The sequence below is a fragment of the Mandrillus leucophaeus genome, unplaced genomic scaffold, assembly GCF_000951045.1.
Source record: "Mandrillus leucophaeus isolate KB7577 unplaced genomic scaffold, Mleu.le_1.0 Scaffold311, whole genome shotgun sequence".
Classification (NCBI taxonomy): Eukaryota; Metazoa; Chordata; class Mammalia; order Primates; family Cercopithecidae; genus Mandrillus; species Mandrillus leucophaeus.
The window spans coordinates 3232050-3255002 of NW_012103266.1; the positions used below are offsets into that span (position 1 = coordinate 3232050).

Consider the following 22953-nt stretch of genomic DNA (forward strand, 5'->3'; position numbering starts at 1 on the left):
AGTAGCTGGGATTACAGGCATGCACCACCATGTCTGGCTAATTTTGTATTTTTAGTAGAGACAGCGTTTCTCCATGCTGGTCAGGCTGGTCTTGAACTCCCGACCTCAGGTGATCCACCCGCCTCAGCCTCCCAAAGTGCTGGGATTACAGGCGTGAGCCACCACGCCCGGCCTATGATTTCTTATATCTAAGTATGTGCTAATGAAATTTGTACAACTAATATTATTCCTATTTTATATTGAGACTGAATCTGAAATCTATAAAACCTTAGTAAATATGATGAAAAAATAAAAAGAATTTTGACATAGCTTCAAAATCTCCTCTGGCAAAATCTATTGCCTATAAATCACATTTAACTGTAGTCTTCCTCCAATCACCTGATCATTCAATCTCATAACAGAAATGAAAGGGTTTCCATTCATATGAAGGGCAGGACTGTTTCAGACAAAGGGTACAACTGGTTTGCCAAATGAGACACAAGGATTAAACCTGAAAGCCAGGTGCATGCTCCAAGCTTTTGCATAAATGCTCGTTTCATTTTTTCCCACACAGAGTCAGCTATGACTATTTCTACTTTATAGGAATAAACTTTTAGTTTCACAAGGCAAGGGTTTTGTAACTGGCAAGATCATCCTGGTGATTCAACAGTGGCTTTTTAATTCAAGTCAGCAAGCAGCCTTTCAGTGGGGTTCTACTCAAAAACCTTATTTATACATATAATAAGAGCTTCTTCCTTAGGTACTCAAGACCCAGAGGGGTCTGGTCTCAATAGACATTTCTGTCTTATCTTAAACTGCCCCACTCACAATTCATTATCTACCCAATAATCCAATTAAATATAACAATTCCCTGCTCCTTACCGTTCAGAGTTTCCCACTTCTCGGCCTTTGTTAACTGTCTCTTTAGTATGGAAAGTCTTTTTTTTCTTATCTCTATTCCTACTTCAGATTCAAAGCTTAAAGCTAGTTCCTTTAAAGTAAGAGCACAAAGTTCCAAAGCAAACGTTTATCTGTTGTAAGTGCTTCCATAAGGCTAAGTTGGATAAGTAGGAACAAATACTCACGGGGAAATGAATTTGTGACTGTGGCCCTCCAAAAACAGGGCAGTATCATAACCACCCAGATACAAAGAAATTAGAGAGTGTATTGGCATGTGGAGGAGGAAAATGATAAATGGATTGCAAGGAAATGGAAAAAGAGATATTGTTCCAGGATACCTGGCACTGACTCTATTTTCTCCAGTATTGATAATGCTGAATTTGGCTCAGAGATAAGGAAGGCTCCCATTAAATGAGAATGTATACAGATTGCAGAAATTCTTCCTGAATGGTAATGATAGGTCTGTATGAAAAAGAGCAGTAATACAGCAAGATTTGAACATTCCAGATCTGGTGACAGCTTACAGAAAGGAGCCAGGAAGGTTACCCCTACATACCACAAACCCTCCCCGCAACCTCACCACCACCAATGGCCGTGCCCCTTGAAGTTACTCTGGGGGCCAAAGAGAGTTGCTGAATTCTGCTTAATGTACTTCTGCTCTCACCATCTACAACATGGTATATCCTTGGCTAATTCAAACAGACCCTTTTCTAACCTGAGAAGGAGAGATGGGGGGAGGGAAAGAAGGAGAGAAGAAATGACGGATTTGGATTCGCTGCCAATCTGGATCTGATCAGAAATGCCTTTAATGATACTTTGCTAGAGGACTGTAAATTAATTAAACCAGGTGTATTGAAGATTTTTTTTTCTTTATACTTTCTATTCAATCATGTTCAATTTATTTTACAGGCAAACCTTTTTCTGGGGCCAGACATAAAATTTAAAATGCCATTAGGTATGAGGTTGCTCAAAGCAGATCCAGGTGAGAAAAACACCATTCAGCACAACCAGCTGAACTACCCTACTGACAGTTCCCTGCCTTCTTGTCTCCCATTACTTTTTTTATTTTTAATTTTATTTTTGTTTTTGAGAAGGAGTCTCGCTCTGTCGCCCAGACTGGAGTGCAATGGCACGATCCTGGCTCACTGCAACCTCTGCCTCCCAGGTTCAAGCGATTCTCCCTGCCTCAGCCTCCCAAGTAGCTGGGATTATAGGCACGCATCACCACGTCCGGCTAATTTTTGTATTTTTTTAAGTAGAGATGAGGTTTCACCATGTTGGCCAGGTTGGTCTCAAACTCCTGACCTCAGGTGATCTGTCTGCCTCAGCCTCCCAAAGTGCTGGGATTACAGGCATGAGCCACCGCATCCAGCCAATTTTGTTGTTATTGTTGTTTGTTTGTTTGTTTGTTTTTTGAGATGGACTTTCACTCTTCTTGCCCAGGCTGGAGGGCAATGGCGCAATCTTGGCTCACTGCAACCTCTGCCTCCTGGGTTCAAGTAATTCTCCTGTCTCAGCCTCCCAAGTAGCTGGGATTACAGGCGCCCATGACCACGCCCAGCTAATTTTTATATATTTAGCAGAGACGGAGTTTCACCATGTTGACCAGGCTGGTCTTTAACTCCTGACCTCAGGTGATCCACCTGCCTCGGCCTACCAAAGTGATGGGATTACAGGCATGAGCCACCGTGCCCGACCTAGCCTCTCATTCTTTGGCTATTTTCTCGGTCTGAGACTTCTTCGCTCCTACTGTTGGCTATGGCAGTTAGACACTGCCTCAGCTCAGCTTAGGACAGATGACGTCTCTTGACTTTCAATGGTCTCCTGCCATGACTCTTCGACTGTGGTGAATCTGACATTCTCCTACTTCCTACATATTCATTTTCACCTCTGCCCAGTCTTTTATTTGTTCTTCTAGCAAGGTGTGCTTCAGCCACATTGTATTGCCTACTGTGCTATCTCTCCTTGAAAGTGTGTATACTACCCAAGAACAAACGCAAAATAAATATAACTGTAGGTCCTTTCTTATATTGAAACAACAAAATACACTAATCGATATATTAAAATATATAATCCAACTCTGTTGGTAGCAAAATACTCACTTTACAACATTGCAATGACTATAGCAGCATACAGAATGCAATTTCTGAAAAGATATGTTCATGCCAGTGTTTATATGCAATAGCATCCTTTATTAAAAAGGAAACAGCTATAATAAACACAAATCATAGTGACAGCAGGAATCATGCTATCAACAAACCCATCAAAATGGAATCAAACATCATGAGATGAACACAATCACAGAGATATGTACAAGCACTTTTCCCATATGGGATTCTCTGCTACTTCATTTTGAAACTAAATAACTAGGGCAACTGTTTCTAGCAATATATCTATCCGGGCCTTTTTCAGTGTCGTTCTGTTCTCAGTAATGGTTCACAGAGGGTTTTATGTTGTAACATGAGGTTCTTTCATGATCACAGCTTCACTGCAGTCCCATGGTTTTAATACTGCTGTTATAATTATTCAAGATCGACCACTGTGATTTCTTCTCAGATCAACTAATACTGTTGTTAAACATCTTTTGAATGTTTAGGTAACTCACAGCAAATGATACGTTTACAAATTGACAATGCTTGGACAGTGTTTATGGTATGTTGTTATAACTGGATGACATGATCTGAAAACCACATCCTTACTAATTAACAATACTCAGGCTTGCATTTATGCATAGCTTCATAATGTTCTGAAGTCCTGGGTTTGGTATAATCCATACTGTTTATTTATATATTAGCTAAAATTAGTCTATTTCCCACATTCAACATAAAGGGTATTATAGCCAATGCATTTAAAAAATAATCCTATTTGACTTTTTTCTCCCCCTGAACATTTCAATGGGGATTTCCTATAATCAGGAAGCTTTGCCAACGAGGTCAGTAGGCATGTTACAAACAACATTTTAACAATTTTGTCCTGTGTCCATTTTACCCATGCCTTCTGCATACAAGAATAAATAGCTGGACCACTTTTCCCAAATTGTGTGCCATACTTGAGATGTTAAAAAGTATTACACACACACACACACACACACACACACACACACACACACCCCCATGGCTAAATAAGTTAGAGAAATGTTTTATAGCATAGCCCCATCTTATAGATTTACAATAAAAATAGCATATTAAAAGTCATGAGAAGTTCAGAAGAAAATAGATCTGTTTGTCTTTGTTTAACCCAGCACAACCACAACTTATTTGCCACAGATGATCCCCTTGACTACCTCCATACTTTTTTCTTCCCTTTTTCAACATTATTGTAACATCCTGTAGAACAATATTCTGTAGAATACAGTTTTGGAGCACTAAACTCAATAAATAAATAATACCTCCTATGCATAATTTAACATAATTTCAACATCTCAAAACAACAACATATCATAACCTTCTTTCTTGAGAATGCTAGTTTATCAAGACTGGTATGAAACATTTTCTGAATACTACAGGACTAAGAAATAGAGGAAAACATTGGGAATTTGTAACACTCTCTGTATGTCTTACAATATACACCAACTATAGTTGGGTGTCACCTGTTTGTAGCAAAAACAAGATGATCTATTGTTCCAGTATCGGGATGGAGTTGAAAAGCAAAAACAATCGGGAAACAGACCATAATCCATTGGATGCTAAAACAAATTATTTCTCTTTACAGATCAAAGACACCAAGTAACCCAAATTCAAACCAGTAATGGAACAGACCTTTTATCTATGTAAGTAAAAGAAATGAAAGTGGCATGCAAATCCATAATGAAAAAGTTTAGTCAAGCACGAAGAGTGTCAAGAGCACCAAAACAAAATTGAACTGAGATCTTAATTAAGCAAGTTTTCCTCACATCATTTGCTTATGCAAGGTATAGAAGATATCTTTTTTTTTTTTTTTTTTTGGAGACAGAGTCTCGCTCTATCCCCCAGGCTGGAGTGCAGTGGCGCTATCTCAGCTCACTGCAACCTCCGCCTCCTGGGTTCAAGCGATTCTCATGCCTCAGGCTCCGAGTAGCTGTGACTATAGGCGCACGCCACCATGCCCAGCTAATTTTTGTATTTTTAGTAGAGAAGGGGTTTCACCATGTTGGCCAGGCTGGTCTTGAACTCCTGACCTAAGGTGATTTGCCTGCCTCAGCCTCCCAAAGTGCTGGGATTACAGGCATGAGCCACCATGCCCAGCCAGAATCATTTTTAATAGACTGTTTTATAGCAAGCTTATCATCAGAAATCAGAGCTGTACCTAAAGGATATATAAGAGAGTTTTTTCTCACCCAATTGCAGTGCTTCCTCAGAGGATGAGTGTCCAATACTTTTTTTTCGTTTTTTGTTTTTTGAGATTTAGTTTTGCTCTTGTTGCCCAGGCTGGAGTACAATGGCGCAGTCTCAGCTCACTGCAACCTCTGCCTCCCGGGTTCAAGCAATTCTCCTGCCTCAGTCTCCTGGGTAGCTGAGATTATAGGCATACACCACCATGCTAGGCTAATTTTGTATTTTTAGTAGAGACAGGGTTTCACCATATTGGCCAGGCTGGTCTCGAGCTCCTGACCTCAGGTGATCCACCCACCTCGGCCTCCCAAAGTGCTGGGATTATAGGCGTGAGTCACCGCGCCTTGCTGAGTGTCCAATACTTTTTTATTTGAGACGGAGTCTCACTGTGTCACCAGGCTGGAGTGCAGTGGCGCGGTCTCAGCTCACTGCAACCTCTGCCTCCCGGGTTCAAGTGATTCTCCTGCCTCAGCCTCCTGAATAGCTGGGACTACAGGTGCGCACCACCACACCCAGCTAATTTTTGTATTTTTAGTAGAGATGGGGGTTTTATCATGTCGACCAGGATGGTCTCGATCTCTTGACCTTGTGATCTGCCTGCCTCAGCCTCCCAAAGTGCTGGAATTACAGGCGTGAGCCGCTGCGCCTGGCTGTGTCCAATACTTTTATAAAAGGTTTAATAAGTGTCTAACTTATTGACAGGGGTATACAGTTCTATCGTCCTTTGCTGAGTTCTATTGATCTTAAAAAACCAGATAAGCTAATGCCATGCTACTCAAAAACCTGATCTACTATGAGATAAGGAGCTGGTGCAAGAATGTAAATCCGCTGTCAATGCAGGGGGGATAGGTAATTTATGGCTGGCACTGGTCATATCAGTTATAGGGAATGAATAATTTTTCAGAAAACACACTGAATCCTTCTCTTTTAATTTATCATTTTGGTCCCACAAATCTCTGGATTTGAAATTTTGTTTAAGACTTAAAAACATCTCAACAAAAACTTTAAAGTACCCTTAATTTTGCTAACATCTTTGTGCTGCTTCTCTGAAAGCTGACCATGTAAAGTTGAGTCAGAGGTGGGAAGTAAATTATCAAGAACAATCTGGCACTCCTTCACATGTCTCAGCACCTTGCTACAAGCCATTTTGAGTACTTTGCTTTATTTGTTGTTATAAACAAACAGTTTATAACTTAAGGTATCTTATATAAATTAAGGTACCACAGATAAAAAAAATTTGTACTTAAGGTATCATATATAACAAATATTTGATTTAAATGTTTAAACTCATCATAGAGGGCATGACTCATGTCTAACTGTACATATACATCTTAGCTCTCTGAACACCATGAGGACATCAAACGTATACATCAAATTTATACAAAAGCAACTCATCCAATTACTTAAATTTTCACAATTGTTATGAATAGCTATGGAGACATTCTTCTTGCTTTTTTTTTTTTTTTTAAATAAGCTTTTTAAAAAATGTTACTGGTAGAGTTAGTCACTTTGCACCTGGAAAAGTAAAGGTCTCAGGGCCTGATAAAGTTGGAAAGCCTCACTGAATTGTTCTCCATCTATACATAAGTATAAATAGTTACTATAGGCATGTATTTCACTATCAATCGTATGTACTCTCTACCAAAATATGAAAAAGAAAATGTTATTTCTTTTTTCTCATTGATAACAAAATATACAAGACATGACATCTTTAATTTATTCTCACAAGAGGTCCAGGGACAGTCAAAGTTCGTAAGGCTTGTAGGATATGATGTCTTATTCACATAGAGAGTTACGTAGTTTAGGAAGAACAATGTACAATGTATTCCATGAATTGCTACAGAAAAAATCTGTCTTTTTTATGTCTTTCATGTTTCAGAAAACCTCCAAAACAAACTCATATGTAAATTCCTAAGAATAGCAAAATATGATATCTCTACAAACAGCATAGAATTGCAAATGACCTATTCAACATTAATCCAATGTTTGTCAGTCTTACAACTCACAACTGGGAACAGAATTCTTGTTACATCATTTATATCTATAATCATGCTTTCTTGCCGGCCGGGCGCGGTGGCTCAAGCCTGTAATCCCAGCACTTTGGGAGGCCGAGAAGGGCGAATCACAAGGTCAGGAGATCGAGACCATCCTGGCTAACCCGGTGAAACCCCGTCTCTACTAAAAAGTACAAAAAACCAGCCGGGCGAGGTGGCGGGCGCCTATAGTCCCAGCTACTCAGGAGGCTGAGGCAGGAGAATGGCGTAAACCCGGGAGGCGGAGCTTGTAGTGAGCTGAGATCTGGCCACTGCACTCCAGCCTGGGCGACAGAGCGAGACTCCGTCTCAAAAAAAAAAAAAAAAAAAAAATCATGCTTTCTTGTTATACTACCAAGCATAGTTCTCAAGCTTCTATTATTCTAAAAGAAAGGGGTGCAATAAACAAATGTCAGCTAGGATTTAGACAAAGAGAAAATTGTCATGGATTTTCAACTGGAGTACAATTTAGTCTCGATATTTGATTTTGAATGCATTTTAAATATATGACATATAGAATAAATTAACTATAAATGGCATTTATTATGCAGCTTCTATGAAAGTCTTGATTTAAATTTTAAAAGCCTGTTTACTTTAGTCATATACATTTCATCCAACGTATAACTCTTCATTTTTCGATTGAAATACAAGAATATTTTGCTCTAGACTGACATTTGGCGCTATTTTTATAATATTCATCCTGATGTCAGGTTGTTAAAATAAAAAGAACACTGGAATAACTTCATATCAGATGTCTGAGGTTCAAGACCTTCTTTGGTCACTAACAAACGGTATGACCTTGGGCAAATCATCTGAATCTCGCAGTATCTTAAAAATTAGGGACATTGCACTCAGTGCTGAAAGTTGAATCTATGATTGAGGTCTTCCTAAAGTATTTTTCCTTCAATGCATTATCACAAGATAAATTTCAGGCTGCGTAGTCTGTACCAAAGAATCCTCTGACTTTTCCATCTAGCATTTTCTACCAAGCACTCTCTAAAATGAAACATCTTATCCATAGGGGTTGATGGTAAACTTCACTGGACAATTCATCATATTTAAACCTGAATTGTTATGTTTTTGGCTGTATTTAGTTCAAGCATAATTTAGTTCAAGGCCTTACCAATAAATATTATTATTACTATTTAGAGGATACCATGTGCCTTATACTATGCTGTACTCTTTATGTCTTTGTTTCATTTAGGCCTCACGGCTAGTTCCTCTTATTTCCCCTCTTTATAGATCATTCTCTGCTTGTCTTAAAAGTAATGAAATGAATGCTCAATTGGCCTGGAAAGATTTTTTAAAGTTTATTACATTCAATTAAGTTCCTTTCCTTTTCTATTCTGCCTCAAAAATGTGGTAAACAGCTCAAGGGAGGCAGGCCAGGAAATTAACATTCTTCCTAGTTTGTGTAGCACTGACAAACTCACACAGGTAAGAAAAGGACTAACAGTCCCTTAATGGTAAATGTGAAAAAAAAACACATATATAAAACCTGTAAGTGCATAGATGATTTAATAACAAATATATGAGAAGCTGCCTAATGACGACTTTCTATACTTCTGACTATTCAAATGAGTTTTGCAAACATGACTTACTAAATCTTATCATTGAATTTTCATTTTCTTTCCATTTAAGTAGCATTACATAAGCTATGTTGCACTTATCATAGAGTAGATTCACTTCCATATTGAAAAAATCAGAAACTACAACACTTCCTACACCGTTCCTTGATATTACTCAGTATATTATCAACAATGTCAGATATCATGTTCAATCCATGTGTCTGTTCTAGCCATCTCAAAAAAATAAAAAACAACAAAAAACCTGAAAAACTTATACCGTTTTTGCTATTTACTCAAATTTCAGCTACTTACTAAATTCTAAATGCCTAGTGTCAGGGTATGAGGAAAAAATTAATTTAGTTAAGATAGCAACCAGAAATAGTAAAAAAAAAAAAAAAAAAGGCAGCATTAGTTATAAATATGATTGAAGCAACATACCCTAAGCCCTCAAAATCACAAGCAGAAGTATATATAGGATGTAACAATTGCTCCAGACCTCTCTGACAACTAAAGCTGTGCAAATGTGTCTTATTTTTGTTTGGTTAGAAGACTGACTGGTAAACACATTAATTCTTACATCAATCTTAACACCATGGTATCCCCATATTATGGAGGGGGTAACTGTAGTATAAAAACTAAAGGATATGCCCAACGACATGAAATTCAGAAGAGAATCAGGAACAGGCCTTAGTTTTCACAAAAAGGACTCTATAAATTCCACCTGGCATTTTGTAAAAGGAGGAAACAAAATAGTCATAATAGTAATGCTTATATTTGGGGGAAAAGTCGCAACAGTGGTAATTGTTGGCACCTGTAACCATTTATCCAAACCAATAGAACCATAGCAATTTTCTCTTAACCTCTGTTTTGCTCTAACCACACTGAAAAAAAAAAAAAAGTACACTAAAAATCAACACTAAAATAAACTGGCAGAGGCGTTCGGGGAATTGTGTAGGATACTTTCACTCACTAGCTCATGTTTGCCACCAGTGCTATTTCCATGAATAAAAATCTATAGGAAAACTGACAAAAACATATTACTGACAGGTGGTTAGAGCCTCTGTTCTATATAAATCTACATTATACAAGAAAGAAAACAATATGTCAGGACAACTTCCCTGCTTTCAATTTCTACTGCTATTGTTATATTGTTTTTCACTCTTAAAATGAAGCAACTCTGCGATCAAGAATTTGTTATAAGCTGCTAAATGAAGGTCTCCATTTGGATATGCTCTTTAAGAAAATTATTTCCCAAAAGGCCATCTTACAGTTCTGGTTTCTCTTATGATTTGTCACTTGTGTAATTTCTCTATGTCAGAATTGGTTAGCTCATAGTGCTAATGAGACCAAGGTCATGAGTATGATTCTTGTAAGAGCCAGTTAGTTTTGTTAAAAAAAAAAAAAAAAAAAGTTCTGTAGCCAATACCTATAACTACAGCTGGCCAGGTTACAAATTCATGTCCCTGGTTAAAACAGGAACCAGAAAAGGTATAGATAGGGCAAATGACGTAATGGCATAAAGAGTTTCATATTCAAATACAGAGTTCCTATAATGTTTATATAAACATTGGGAAATTATGTTGTAAAATCACAATCATGCCAATTACACATTAAAAACATTTTCAGAATACATCAACAACACATGCTTACATGTGAGAGAATTTAAAGATCTCAGAAGGAAAACGAGCAATACACATACAATTGCCATATGTCCCAGAGATACATGTACACAGGATAATGTATAATATGGATAATTATAAAATCATATACATAAATAAGAACATAAAGTTGACAACTTCAGGCATAGATAAATTAATACATAAAGAGAATGGTGCTTCCGGAAGTAATTAAGTTTGCTTAGATCACACGATAAATGAAGGGTAGTAGGGAAAATTCCTATATTATTCAAGGGCTTAATTAGTTTGGAGCCACTCCATTTTTCTCTAGGCTAGGGACAGCTAAATGCACCTAGCCATGCTTGGGAAAGATTTATCTCAGGACAGTATATGAAATGGACTAGAGGGAGGTAGAGACTGGGGGAACTGTCTAGACTACTGCAATAGTTCTGGCAAGAAGTAATGAGAGCTTGTGCTAAGGTAATAACAGAAAGTGACTAGATGAGAACAAATATATTGTAAAAGAAGAAAATATGGCTGGGTGTGGTGGCTCAAGCCTGTAATTCCAGCACTTTGGGAGGTCAAAGTAGGCGGATCACCTGAAGTTAGGGGTTCAAGACCAGCCTGGCCAATGTGGTAAAGCCCTGTCTCTACTAAAAATACAAAAATTAGCTGGGCGGGGTGGTGCACGCCTGTAATCCCAGCTACTCGGGAGGCTGAGGCAGGGGAATCGCTTGAACCCAGGAGGCGGAGGTTGCAGTAAGCTGAGATTAGGCCATTGCACTCCAGCATGGGCAACAAAAGTGAAACTCCATCTCAAAAAAAAAAAAAAAGAAAAAGAAGAAGAAGAAAATATAGCACATATTAATTTAGCAAGCAACTGAATGCAGTGATTAAGAGCCTTAACTATAGAGTCAGATTGTATAGATTTGAATCTTAACTCTTCCATTTACTAGTCTTCTGAATTTAGGAAGGTACCTAATTTCTCTGTACCTCAGTTGATCCAACTGTAAAATGGAGACCATAGTAACTCCTAACTCATAGGATTGTTCTGAGGATGAAACATTAAAGGCCTGGCACGTATTCGATTATTTTTATAGACTATGTTTATATTGTTTTAGGTGTTTATTTCATTGTCGTAATTTAAGCACTTAGACTAATTACACTCCAGGGAAAAGCAACATTGTTTTAATAGTATTGGTTTCATATTTTCATGATTCTCTTGTCTATCTTTGTTTGTTCCTAATTCGTACGTGAATAGTGACGAAAGTTCAGAGTGGCTACTGCAAAAGATAATATTTGAATTTCAAAAGCTCATGGTAAGTGCTAAACAAATGATAAAAATGATAATTATTGAATGGATGTGGGAGGCAAGAGAGTGGTATCAAGAAAACCACCAGTGATAAACCTATATAACTAAGGAAGGTGATGGTAACATTAAAAGAAATAGATTCCAGAGAAAGATGAATGAGTTTATTAGTAAATATACTGAGTTTGGGGGTTAAGGATCTATATCTAGGTAGAAACATGGAGTTACTGGTTAGAAGATTAGGTCTGGTGTGTCAAAGAGTGAGCAAAAAAGGGAGACATAAACCTAATAGTCCTGTATTTTAAAGGGTTGATTAAAGTTTTGGGACTGGTGAAGATTGCCAAGGGAAATGAAGAAAGAAGGGAAGATAGAGGAAAATTATAAAAGCAGATAAAGTGTTTCATACACAAAAGCAAGATCAAGTAGTAATGGTGTGAAGAAAACACAAATGTAATGTCACATACTTGCAACTCCGTAAATATTAGTTGAATATTTGCTAAATTATAAAAATTACTCACAATTTTACAATTCAATTTTATGACCTACATATGTTTAAGAGAAAATAATAATATGATGATAGTATATAACAAATAGTTTCAAAGTTCAATAGAGCATGATATATCTAAATTGTTATATTAAGTGCTATTGATTTTTTTCTTATGGATTATATTCCTATAATTATCTGTGTGAAATAAAGTAAGAAAGACTAATCTGCCTCCTAGAATATGCACAAATACAATGTGAATAACTCAAAGAGAAATATAATTTCTTTAAAAAATCTAGACAAAGTGCTATAGAAATAATTTGCATGTTTGAATTCCAATACAATGTTACAAAATGTTATTCCCTTCCTTTTTCTGGGTCTCAGTTTTCTCATCCATAAATTAAGACCAATGAACTAGAATGTTTCTAAATTACTTTCCAGTCCTAATAAATAAGGATATTATCTTTATAGAGATCTTGCTTAGATAGGCTGGCACTGGGTAGTGAAAGAAAACTAAGGAGGCAAGCCAGTCACCATCAGATAATTTATAGGTGAAAGTCAGGGGCTGTCTATTACTTAAGAGGTGAAGTCCAGGGTGGACAACAAGGGCTGGCATGCGACAAGAAAAACTATGAACCTACCCAGCATAAGAAGGCAAGGAATCCGTTCAAATATAGAGGTGAATGGTGGACTAGAGATTCAATCCAGCCAATAAATTCTGCTAAACACCTTCCTTCAAGCTATTTTTATAAGATCTCCCCTGTACATGGAAGCTTATATTCCACGTGGTCTCAAATGATAAAATTTTACTTCTGATACTTTGAACATATTAATAACATAAAAGAAAAGATAATTTTTGAAATTCAAACATTATCTTTCGCAGTAGCCACTCTGAACTTTAATCACTATTCATGTACAAATTACGAACAAACAAAGACAGACAAGAGAATCAAGAACATGTGAAACCAAGACTCTGAAAAGTATGTTGTTTTTCCCTGGAGTGTAACCAAGTCTAAGTGCTTAAATTACAACAAAGAAATAAACACCTAAAACAATCTAAACATAGGGAGTCTATAAAAATAATCAAATATTTATAAAATATAAAGTTCCTAAATTTACTTGCCATATCTATTATAAAAGACAAGGCCTTCAAATATCTAAATCCCTAGTCATGACATACACAAAATAATAATAAAGAAATGTCAACAGAGGCTGGGTGCGGTGGCTCACGTTTGTAATCCCAGCACTATGGGAGGCCGAGCTGGGTGGATTACGAGGTCAGGAGATAGAGACCACCCTGGAGAACATGGTGAAACCCCGTCTCTACTAAAAATACAAAAATTAGCTGGGCATGGTGGCGCATGCCTGTAATCCCAGGTACTCGGGAGGCTGAGGCAAGAGAATGGCTTGAACCTGGGAGGCGGAGGTAGCAATGAGCCAAGATATCGTGCCACAGCACTCCAGACTGGTGATAAAGCTAGACGCCATCTCAACAACAACAACAACAACAAAAATATCAACAAAGACAGGCCTAAAATAAAAATACGGCCTAAGCATGGAAGACGATAAAACCACGAGAGATACTGAGTAGGACACAGAGGTACTAGAATTTATAGTGACATTAGAAAATCTCTAAGAGTAGATTTGTTGGCCTAAGTCTTTTGTAGGCTCACACATCCTTTTTAACTTTCACGTTATTATTCATTCTCCTCTTTCATTTAATTAGGGAATGCTTATCTGACTTGTCAGTTAATTCTGGCTTTAATAAGCTTGAGTGGGTAAGTCTGTTACACAACTGCTCAGTCATTTAAACACTGCTTTTTCCTTTTGCATAAATTTCCAAATGGTTACTATTTAGTTTATTAAGGATTTATACCCTGACCGCTTCCAAATATATTTGAAGTAACTTATAACATTTAATATAAGAAAGTTAAATATAATGTGAAAATAGTATTATCAACGATAACCATAGTAGACATGCTCTTGAGGGAGTTGAGGAGCTGTATGAGCTAGTTTTAAAAATTGGATATTAAAAATTAGCCGGGTGTGGTGGAGCGTGCCTGTAGTCCCAGCTACTCGGGAGGCTGAGGCAGGGGAATCGCTTGAACCCGGGAGGCAGAGGTTGCAGTGAGCAGAGATCGCCCCACTGCACTCCAGCATGGCGACAGAGCGAGACTCCGTCTCAAAAAAAAAAAAAAATTGGGTATTAAATTGGCACATAGGTTCTCTGGCAGCTAGGCTAAAGGAGCGATGCATGTAACATAATTTTTAATGTCTGACTAAAAGACAACAGGCATCTTTCTACGTAAAGATCTTTCTGGCAGTACAAATTTCATCATGTAATGAGAGGCTTTGAAAACACAGTACCCAATAACTTCAGTTACAATTTAATAAAATCTACTAAATACTGTACAAATGGATGTTTTAAAAATTCCTTCTATGTTAGGAGGGTGAAACAGGAGGACTGCTTGAGCCCAGGAGTTCTAGACCAGCATAGGGAACATGGCAAGACCCTGCTTCTACAAAAATAAAGATTAAAAAATTAACCTGGTGTGGTGTCATGCACCTGTGGTCGCACCTATTCCGAAAGCTGAGGCAGGAGGATCCACTGCACTCCAGCCTGAGTGACAGAGCGAGACTCTGTCTCAAAAAAAAAAAAAAGAATTGCTTCTATAAGTAGCTGATAATAAAACTAGCAGTATTAATAGAGTAGAAATATCAGTAGTGTAAATGTCAGAAGGGCTGATTCAAATCCTGTATACATCAATCACTAGTCATGTAATTTTTGGCAAGTGACTTGTTTCCTTATCTATAAACTAAGGATAATAACATATGCCTTGCCTGACAACCAGATAGTTGAAGGATCAAATGACAGTATTGTATATGAAAGTGTTTACTTGCTGGGCACAGTGGCTCATGCCTGTAATCCCAGCACTTTGGGAGGCTGGGCTGGGAGTGTCACCTGAGGTTATGAGTTCAAGACCAGCCTGACCAACATGGTGAAACCCCATCTCTACTAAAATACAAAAAAAAAAAAAAAAAAAAAATTAGCAGGGAGTTGTGGTGGCCACCTGTAATCTCAGCTACTTGGGAGGCTGAGGAAGGAGAATCGCTTGAAACCAGGGGACGGAGGTTGCAGTGAGCCGAGATCACGCCATTGCACTCCAGTCTGGCAACAGAGCGAGACTGTCTCAAAAAAAAAAAAAAAAGGAAGTGTTTACTTGTATTAGTAGAAGCTATTCCTGGTCCTATCACTAATATTACCATCACAATAGTTAAAATTCATAGAAAATATATGGAGATAGACACACTAGCTTTTTAAAATTTATTTTCATTTTTTTGAGACAGAGTTTTTGCTCTTGTTGCCCAGGCTGGAATGCAGTGGTGCGATCTCGGTTCACTGCAACCTCTGTCTCCTCTACCTCCCAGGTTCAAGCGATTCTCCTGCCTCAGCCACGGAGTAGCTGGGATTACAGGCACGTGTCAACATGCCTGGATAATTTTTTTGTATTTTTTAGTAGAGACGGAGTTTCACCATGTTGGCCAGGCTGGTCTCGAACTCCTGACCTCAGGTTATCTGCTCACCTCGGCCTCCCAAAGGGCTGGGATTACAGGCGTGAGTCTTTTGTCTTTTTCTTTTTGACAGAGTCTGGCTCTGTCACCCAGGCTGGAGTGCAGTGGCATGGTCTCGGCTCACTGCAACCTCCGCCTCCTGAGTTCGAGCAATTCTCCTGTCTCAGCCTCTTGAGTAGCTGGGATTACAGGCACCACCACTCCCGGCTAATTTTCTTCTTTTTTTTGGTATTTTTAGTAGAGATAGGGTTTTACCACATTGGCCAGGCTGGTCTCGAGCTTCTGACCTCAAGTGATCCACCCACCTCGGTCTCCCAAAGTGTTGAGGTTACAGCCGTGACCATGCCCAGCCAAGACAGATACCCTAGCTTTCCTAAAGCCATTGTAGAACCCTGTTCTCTGAGTCCAACAATCCATTTTCCAACCAAGGTCAGAACAATCTTTATAATGACCTCAAGTCACTGCCTAAATCTTTTAGGTCCCACATCACCTTCAGGATATAATTAAACCCAGGGCCAACTTCCTGGGCATAAGTCCTGTGCAGTCACACACAGGCCAATGTTTAGAAGAGCCCTGTGCATGGTTTAATACTCTTTAATACTCTTGACATCTTGAAATTCTTAATGATTTTTTAACAAGGGCCCCACATTTTCATATTGTACTGGCTACACACTTTTTGTGGCCACACAAGTTATGTAACCAGTCATGATCAAACCCCTTGAAATGAGATCCAAAGTCCCTCAGAATGTGGATCATTCTTACCTCTCCAGCTTTGCCTCCCCTGTTCCACTGGAAACTATTCTAAGGCACAATCACGCTAAACAACCTTTAGCTTCCTAAATGTCTTATGCTCTTTCAATCTCCTTTGTCTTTGCTGATAGTCTCCTTGCTCTGTTTCTCTTCGCATTACAATAAAATGAAAGCAAAGCAAATGGATCTCTTTTATAATTTTCAAATACAATCGTACTTCCAGAAATCTATGGCATTTTGCAATGGTATTTTAGGGTTGGTGGAGAAACACTAAGTTTTGATAACCCATGAATGTGATGATATCTAATCATATATATATATATATATAATTTTAATTACTGCCAAGGAAAGGAAAATAAGAGTGGAAGGGATGAGGCCAAGCAGTGGATTGCTGGCTGCTGGCTGGACGCAGTGGCTCATGCCTGTAATCCCAGCACTTTGGGAGGCCGAGGCAGGCAGATCACTTGAGGCCAGCCTGGCCAACATGGCAAAAAGCTGTCTCTACTAAAAATGCCAACATTTAGCCAAGTGTGCTGGCACATGCGTGTAGTCCCAGCTACTCGGGAGGCTGAGGCAGGAGAATCGCTTGAACCCAGGAGGCAGAGGTTGCAGTGAGCCGAGATTGCGCCACTGCACTAAGCCTGGGAGACAGAGCAAGACCCTGTGTCAAAAAAAAAAAAAAAAAAAAAAGAATTGAATAGTTGCTTTTACTGCTTCAACCTCACCTTGAGCACAGTGTTTGCAGTGGCGTTGGTCAAAGGTTAGGAACCCATGGTTCTCAGAGCTACAAGTTTCAGATTCTGATTTAATTGATCTGGGATGGTGTCCAGGCATCAGTATTTTTTTTAAAAGTTCCCCAGGTGATTCTAATGTGTATTGAGGGTTGAGAACCACTGAGATACAAGAACTTTAAAGAGCAGTAAGTTAAATGAGATGTAGCAGCTCAAGGTGTTGAGGTATAAATAAGCCAACTAATTACCAGAGCAGGACTGCTGGGGAAGCCTATTAAATGGACAATGTAAATGAAGACATAAACACAATACCATTTAAAGCAAATCTAAAAGAAAAGATTAGTGGTATTACAGCACATTTTGTATTTGTGATTTATCTTGAATATTTCTCAGTTTCTGAATGGATTAAACAATGTCCATATATGTTGAAAGGCAAGCAGTATGAAACTACCATTTCAACACCTGAGAAGATTATAGACAAATGTTATAATACATTAATTATGGACATGTTATGTGTTAACATCAATTTAGAGAGTAATATTTCTGTACCCTTGCTGAATGTCAGATTTCTGTCTCAAAAATCCCGTATTTGGTTGATCGAGTCCATAACTCATTTGAGTAAAAAGCAGTATGTTCACCTTCAAAATAACCATAGGAGCAGCAACACCGTGGACAAAAACAAATTGGTGAGTTTAGAAAATATATGGGAAGAATTCATCAATATAAAAACATTAGTTAACTAAGAAAATAAAGTTGTTACAAGAGAAGGAATGTTGCTCACAATAAAATTTCCAACGGGGTACCTGAAATACATGACACGTTAAGTTCATTGGGGAGCTAGGTAATCAAGAAGGACAGATGAGGAGTTAACCAATTCTAACTGGCTGACTTTCCAAGGTTATGAGAAAGTGCTCTTAGAGTGAATCAGGTTGTTGTTTTTTTTTCAGACGGAGTCTCACTCTGTCACCCAGGCTGGAGTGCAATAGTGTGATCTCAGCTCACTGCAATCTGCGCCTCCGAGGTTCAAGTGATTCTCCTGCCTCAGCCTCCCAAGTAGCTGAGACTATAGGCATGTGCTACCACACCCAGCTAATTTTTGTACTTTTAGTAGAGATGGAGTTTCACCATGTTGGCCAGGCTGGTCTCGAACTCCTGACTTTGTGATCTGCCCACCTTGGCCTCCCAAAGTGCTAGGATTACAGGCAAGAGCCACTGCGCCTGGCCTGCAGAAATCTTTTCATTTAAGCCATCTATTGATTCCTGGCCTCCCTTCCTTCACGATCTAGCATGGCCCCACAGTTCATCACTTAAATTATATAATTACTAGCCCTGTCAATTTCCTTCAACCTTACTGCTTCCATGTCTGCCAAGTAAAGCTCCAACTCTGGACCAAATACTTCAAGTACTATCTCTGCTGTTATGCTAGGGTGACTGCAGGATACTGAAGGAAATCACAGAACTACAAAGTAGCAACAATACTAATTTATACTTACCAACCTCAGCCAAGCCCTCAGCATCATCTAGAAGCACTTTTCATTTGTATGTGTTTTGTTTTTCCATCTTTGCTACACAGATAATACTCCAAAACCACCATCATTCTAAAATCCTATATCTTTACTCTTTCAAACAGAAAATCCAGATTTGCTTTTAAGTCTTCCTCACCATAAACAACAAGATATTTGTCTTTTTGAAGGCATTATTATTATTATTATTTTCTTTTTGAGACAGATTCTCACTGTTACCCAGGCTGGAGTGCGGTGGTGTGATCTTGGCTCACTGCAGCCTCTGCCTCCTGGGTTTAAGTGATTCTCCTGTCTCAGGCTCCCGAGTAGCTGGGATTACAGGTGCACACTAGGCCCGGCCAATTTTAGTATTTTCAGTAGAGACAGGGTTCACCAAGTTGGTCAGGCTGGTTTCTTTCTTTCTTTTCTTTTCTTTTTTTTTTTTTTTAATAATTGATTTTTAAAACTTCTTTTTACACAGGTCACAACATCAACTTCAAAAGACAAGAGCTTGATTCCGTACTCTAATACTGTGTCATCTACACTCTGTGGTAATATGTTTGTGGTGACAAATGAAAGCACCCAATACCCATACCTAAAATCACTACAAAGTACAGAAATGCCTTTGACAATTTTATATAGCCTACTGATATATAAAGCATTCCAGGTGTAAAACAAAACAAAAGCATACCTGTGTGTAATGAGATATTAAAATTTGACTCTTCTCATTTTTCAGTGATACGGCAATATCAGATAAACAGTAGAGAGAAAAATGTGTATCGGCTAAACAGTACATAGAAAATTGTGTATGAGACAGATTTCCATATGCAGAATTTTCCCCAAAACAATTTTTTTTTTTTTTTGAGACAGAGTTTCACTCTGTCGCCCAGGCTGGAGTTCGGTGGCACAATCTCGGCTCGCTGCAACCTCTGCCTCCCAGGTTCAAGTGATTCTTATGCCTGACAATAAATAGCTGGGATTGGCCGGGCGCGGTGGCTCAAGCCTGTAATCCCAGCACTTTGGGAGGCCGAGACGGGCGGATCACGAGTTCAGGAGATCGAGATCATCCTGGCTAACACGGTGAAACCCCGTCTCTACTAAAATACAAAAAAAATTAGCCGGGCGAGGTGGCGGGCGCCTGTACTCCCAGCTACTCGGGAGACTGAGGCAGGAGAATGGCGTGAACCCGGGAGGCGGGGCTTGCAGTGAGCTGAGATCCGGCCACTGCACTCCAGCCTGGGCAACAGAGCCAGACTCCGTCTCAAAAAAATAAATAAATAAATAAATAAATAAATAAATAAATAAATAAATAGCTGGGATTACAGGCACACATGGCCACACCCAGCTAATTTTTGTCTTTTTAGTAGAGACGGGGTTTCACCATGTTGGCCAGGCTCCAAAAAATTCTTTTTTTTTTTTTTTTTGACCAAAGTCTCACTCTGTCCCCCAGGTTGGAGTTCAGTGGTGCGATCTTGGTTCACTGAAATCTTTGCCTCCCGGATTCAAACGATTCTCTTGCCTCAGCCACCTGAGTAGCTGGGATTCCAGGAGCCCATGATCACACCTGCCTAATCTTTGTATTTTCAGTAGAGACGGGGTTTCCCCATGTTGGCCAGGCTGGTCTCAAACTCCTGACCTCAGGTAATCCACCCGCCTTGGCCTCCCAAAGTGTTGGGATTACAGGCCTGAGTCACCGTGCCCAGCCCAATAAATTCTTAAAATCATTTTTATGATTGTCATATTCCCTTTGTTGGAAGCTTCCTCATCCATTTCACAAATATGAAAGGGTCAATGGAGTTGAGGAAAAGAAGATTTTGAAAGACATTCTTTGGAAGAAGTTGTTGCCATGATAACACCTGCTCCATCTTGCTCCTTACCCCACTGCCAAGTATGTGGACAGAGATGCTACATTTTTCAAGTTGAGCGAAGTGAAGGGACATCGATCAGGCTATTCAGAAAAGGAATGTGTTCCTTGAAGTTTGGGGACCCAGAAGAGGGGTATCTGGGTCATTCCCGAAGAGGCCAATGTGCCCTGTGCCAGTGGTATACAGACAGGTTTCAATCTCTGTAGTCTCAGAGTTTTTCAGGGCAAAGACCTGCATGAGTATTTTCCATGGACTAGAAGTGAGCCATGTGGGAGTGAGAGGTGCCCGTATTTCAGTCCTGTCTAAGAGGAACATCTGGGAGTTCAGGCGTACTCTGCCAGAGAATCCTTGTTAAAACATGTGTGGCATGGAGCTCTGGGAAGACTGGGACAACATGGAAGTGGCAAGCTGAAGGAAATGTATTACCCACATTAAGAGAATTGCAGAGGAGGGTCTCAAAGCAGAAAAGCACCTTGCCCCCTCTAGCATTCCAACAGCCCAGCTTGGGAAGCAGAAAACAGTTGACTTTTAAAACCTGCAAGTTTAGATTGCAAGTATTGCTAGCATGCTAGAGGGTAGCATTCTATTAATAGTTTCTGGGCCAGGTGCGGTGCGGTGGCTTACGCCTGTAATCCCAGTACTTTGGGAGGCTGAGGCAGGCGATCTCAAGGTCAGGAGTTTGAGACCAGCCTGGCCAACATGGTGAAACCCCGTCTCTACTAAAAAAAATACAAAAATTAACTGGGCATGGTGGCGTGTGCATGTAATCCCAGCTACTCCGGAGGCTGAGGTAGGAGAATTGCTTGAACCCAGGAGGCAGAGGTTGCAGTGAGCCGAGATCGCACCACTGCACTCCAGCCTGGGCGACAGAGCCAGACACTTTCTCAAAAAAAAAAAAAAAAAGTTTCTGGGCTGAGATTGTATTAGCAACTCACAGAGACTTTAGATACCTAAAAGCAAGCAGAAATGTCATGGAAATGGCCTATATTTTCATCTAGGTATAGGGCAAGGTAATCCACACAAAATAAATATTAAAGAAGTAACAGGAGGCTGGGCACAGTGGCTCACGCCTGTAATCCCAGCACTTTGGGAGGCCAAAGCAAGCAGATCACTTGAGGTCAGGAGTTTGAGACCAGCCTAACCAACATGGTAAAACCCTGTCTCTACTAAAAATACAAAAATTAGCTGGGTGTGGTGGCGCACACCTGTAGTCCCAGCTACTCTGGAGGCTGAGGCGGGAGAATTGCTTGAACCCAGGAAACGGAGGTTGCAGTGAGCTGAGATCTCTGCCACTGCACTCCAGCCTGGGCAACAGAGTGAGACTCCGTCTTAGAAAAAAAAAAAAAAAGCCAGGCACAGTGGCTCACACCTGTAATCACAGCACTTTGGGAGGCTGAGGCGGGCGGATCACGAGGTCAGGAGATCGAGATCATCCTGGTCAACATGGTGAAACCTCGTCTCTACTAACAATACAAAAAAATTAGCCGGGTGTGGTGGCGGATGCCTGTAGTCCCAGCTACTCAGGAGGCTGAGGCAGGAGAATGGCATGAATCTGGGAAGCGGAGGTTTCAGTGAGCCGAGATCGCACCACTGCACTTCAGCCTGGGTGACAGAGCGAGACTCCATCTCAAAAAAACAAACAAAAAAAAGTAACAGGAGACACAATTGTGTTTTGATTCTAGTCTATGGGTTATGCTTGTCCAACATATAGGTTATAAGTTCAAGATTATAGCAATAACCAAGTTTGTAGTATCCATCCTGACATATTGATGTAGCATTGCAAAAAGATGCGATATAGCATTTGAAGCAATTATATGGACTGCCAGCCTGACCATAACTGAATCTTACAAGCATTCTAGAAAGCTGAATTTGAAAGGTTCACGTTATTATGAATAAAATACAAGAAAGGAGGAAGGGGAATAATTCATTTAAATAACTAGGTTTACTTTCAGGTTTCTTTCATTGCAAATCTGATTGTTATAAACATTTGCCAGTTGGTCTCACATTTGGTGTAATGGTGAAATTGTACTGTTTTTCTTTGTTTTATAAAGAAGTAGTCTTGCAGCTAGGTTAATGACTTCCCCAAGATTAGGAAACTGATATCTTTAATTTACGTCTCTAGATTACAAATAGAATGGCTTTTCATCAGTGGAGTTGAATGCTTTTATTTGTTCAATAACTACTGAGTGCTCTGTGCCAAATACTGTGCTAGGGAACTGGGATAGAAATGAGGTTATAGCCCTTGCCTTCTAGGTATTCATAGCTTAGAAAAGAGATAGATACACAAGTAAGATATGGCACACTAAGCATTCTCTGTCTCTCTCTCTCTCTCT

General features: G+C 39.4%; 1 protein-coding gene across 4 annotated transcripts in view; it reads right to left on the minus strand.

Annotated features, from left to right (window-relative positions):
• Positions 1-22953, minus strand: part of DIAPH2 (diaphanous-related formin 2) — a 964164-nt gene that overhangs the window by 316267 nt on the left and 624944 nt on the right. The gene's annotated exons all lie outside the window — the stretch shown is intronic.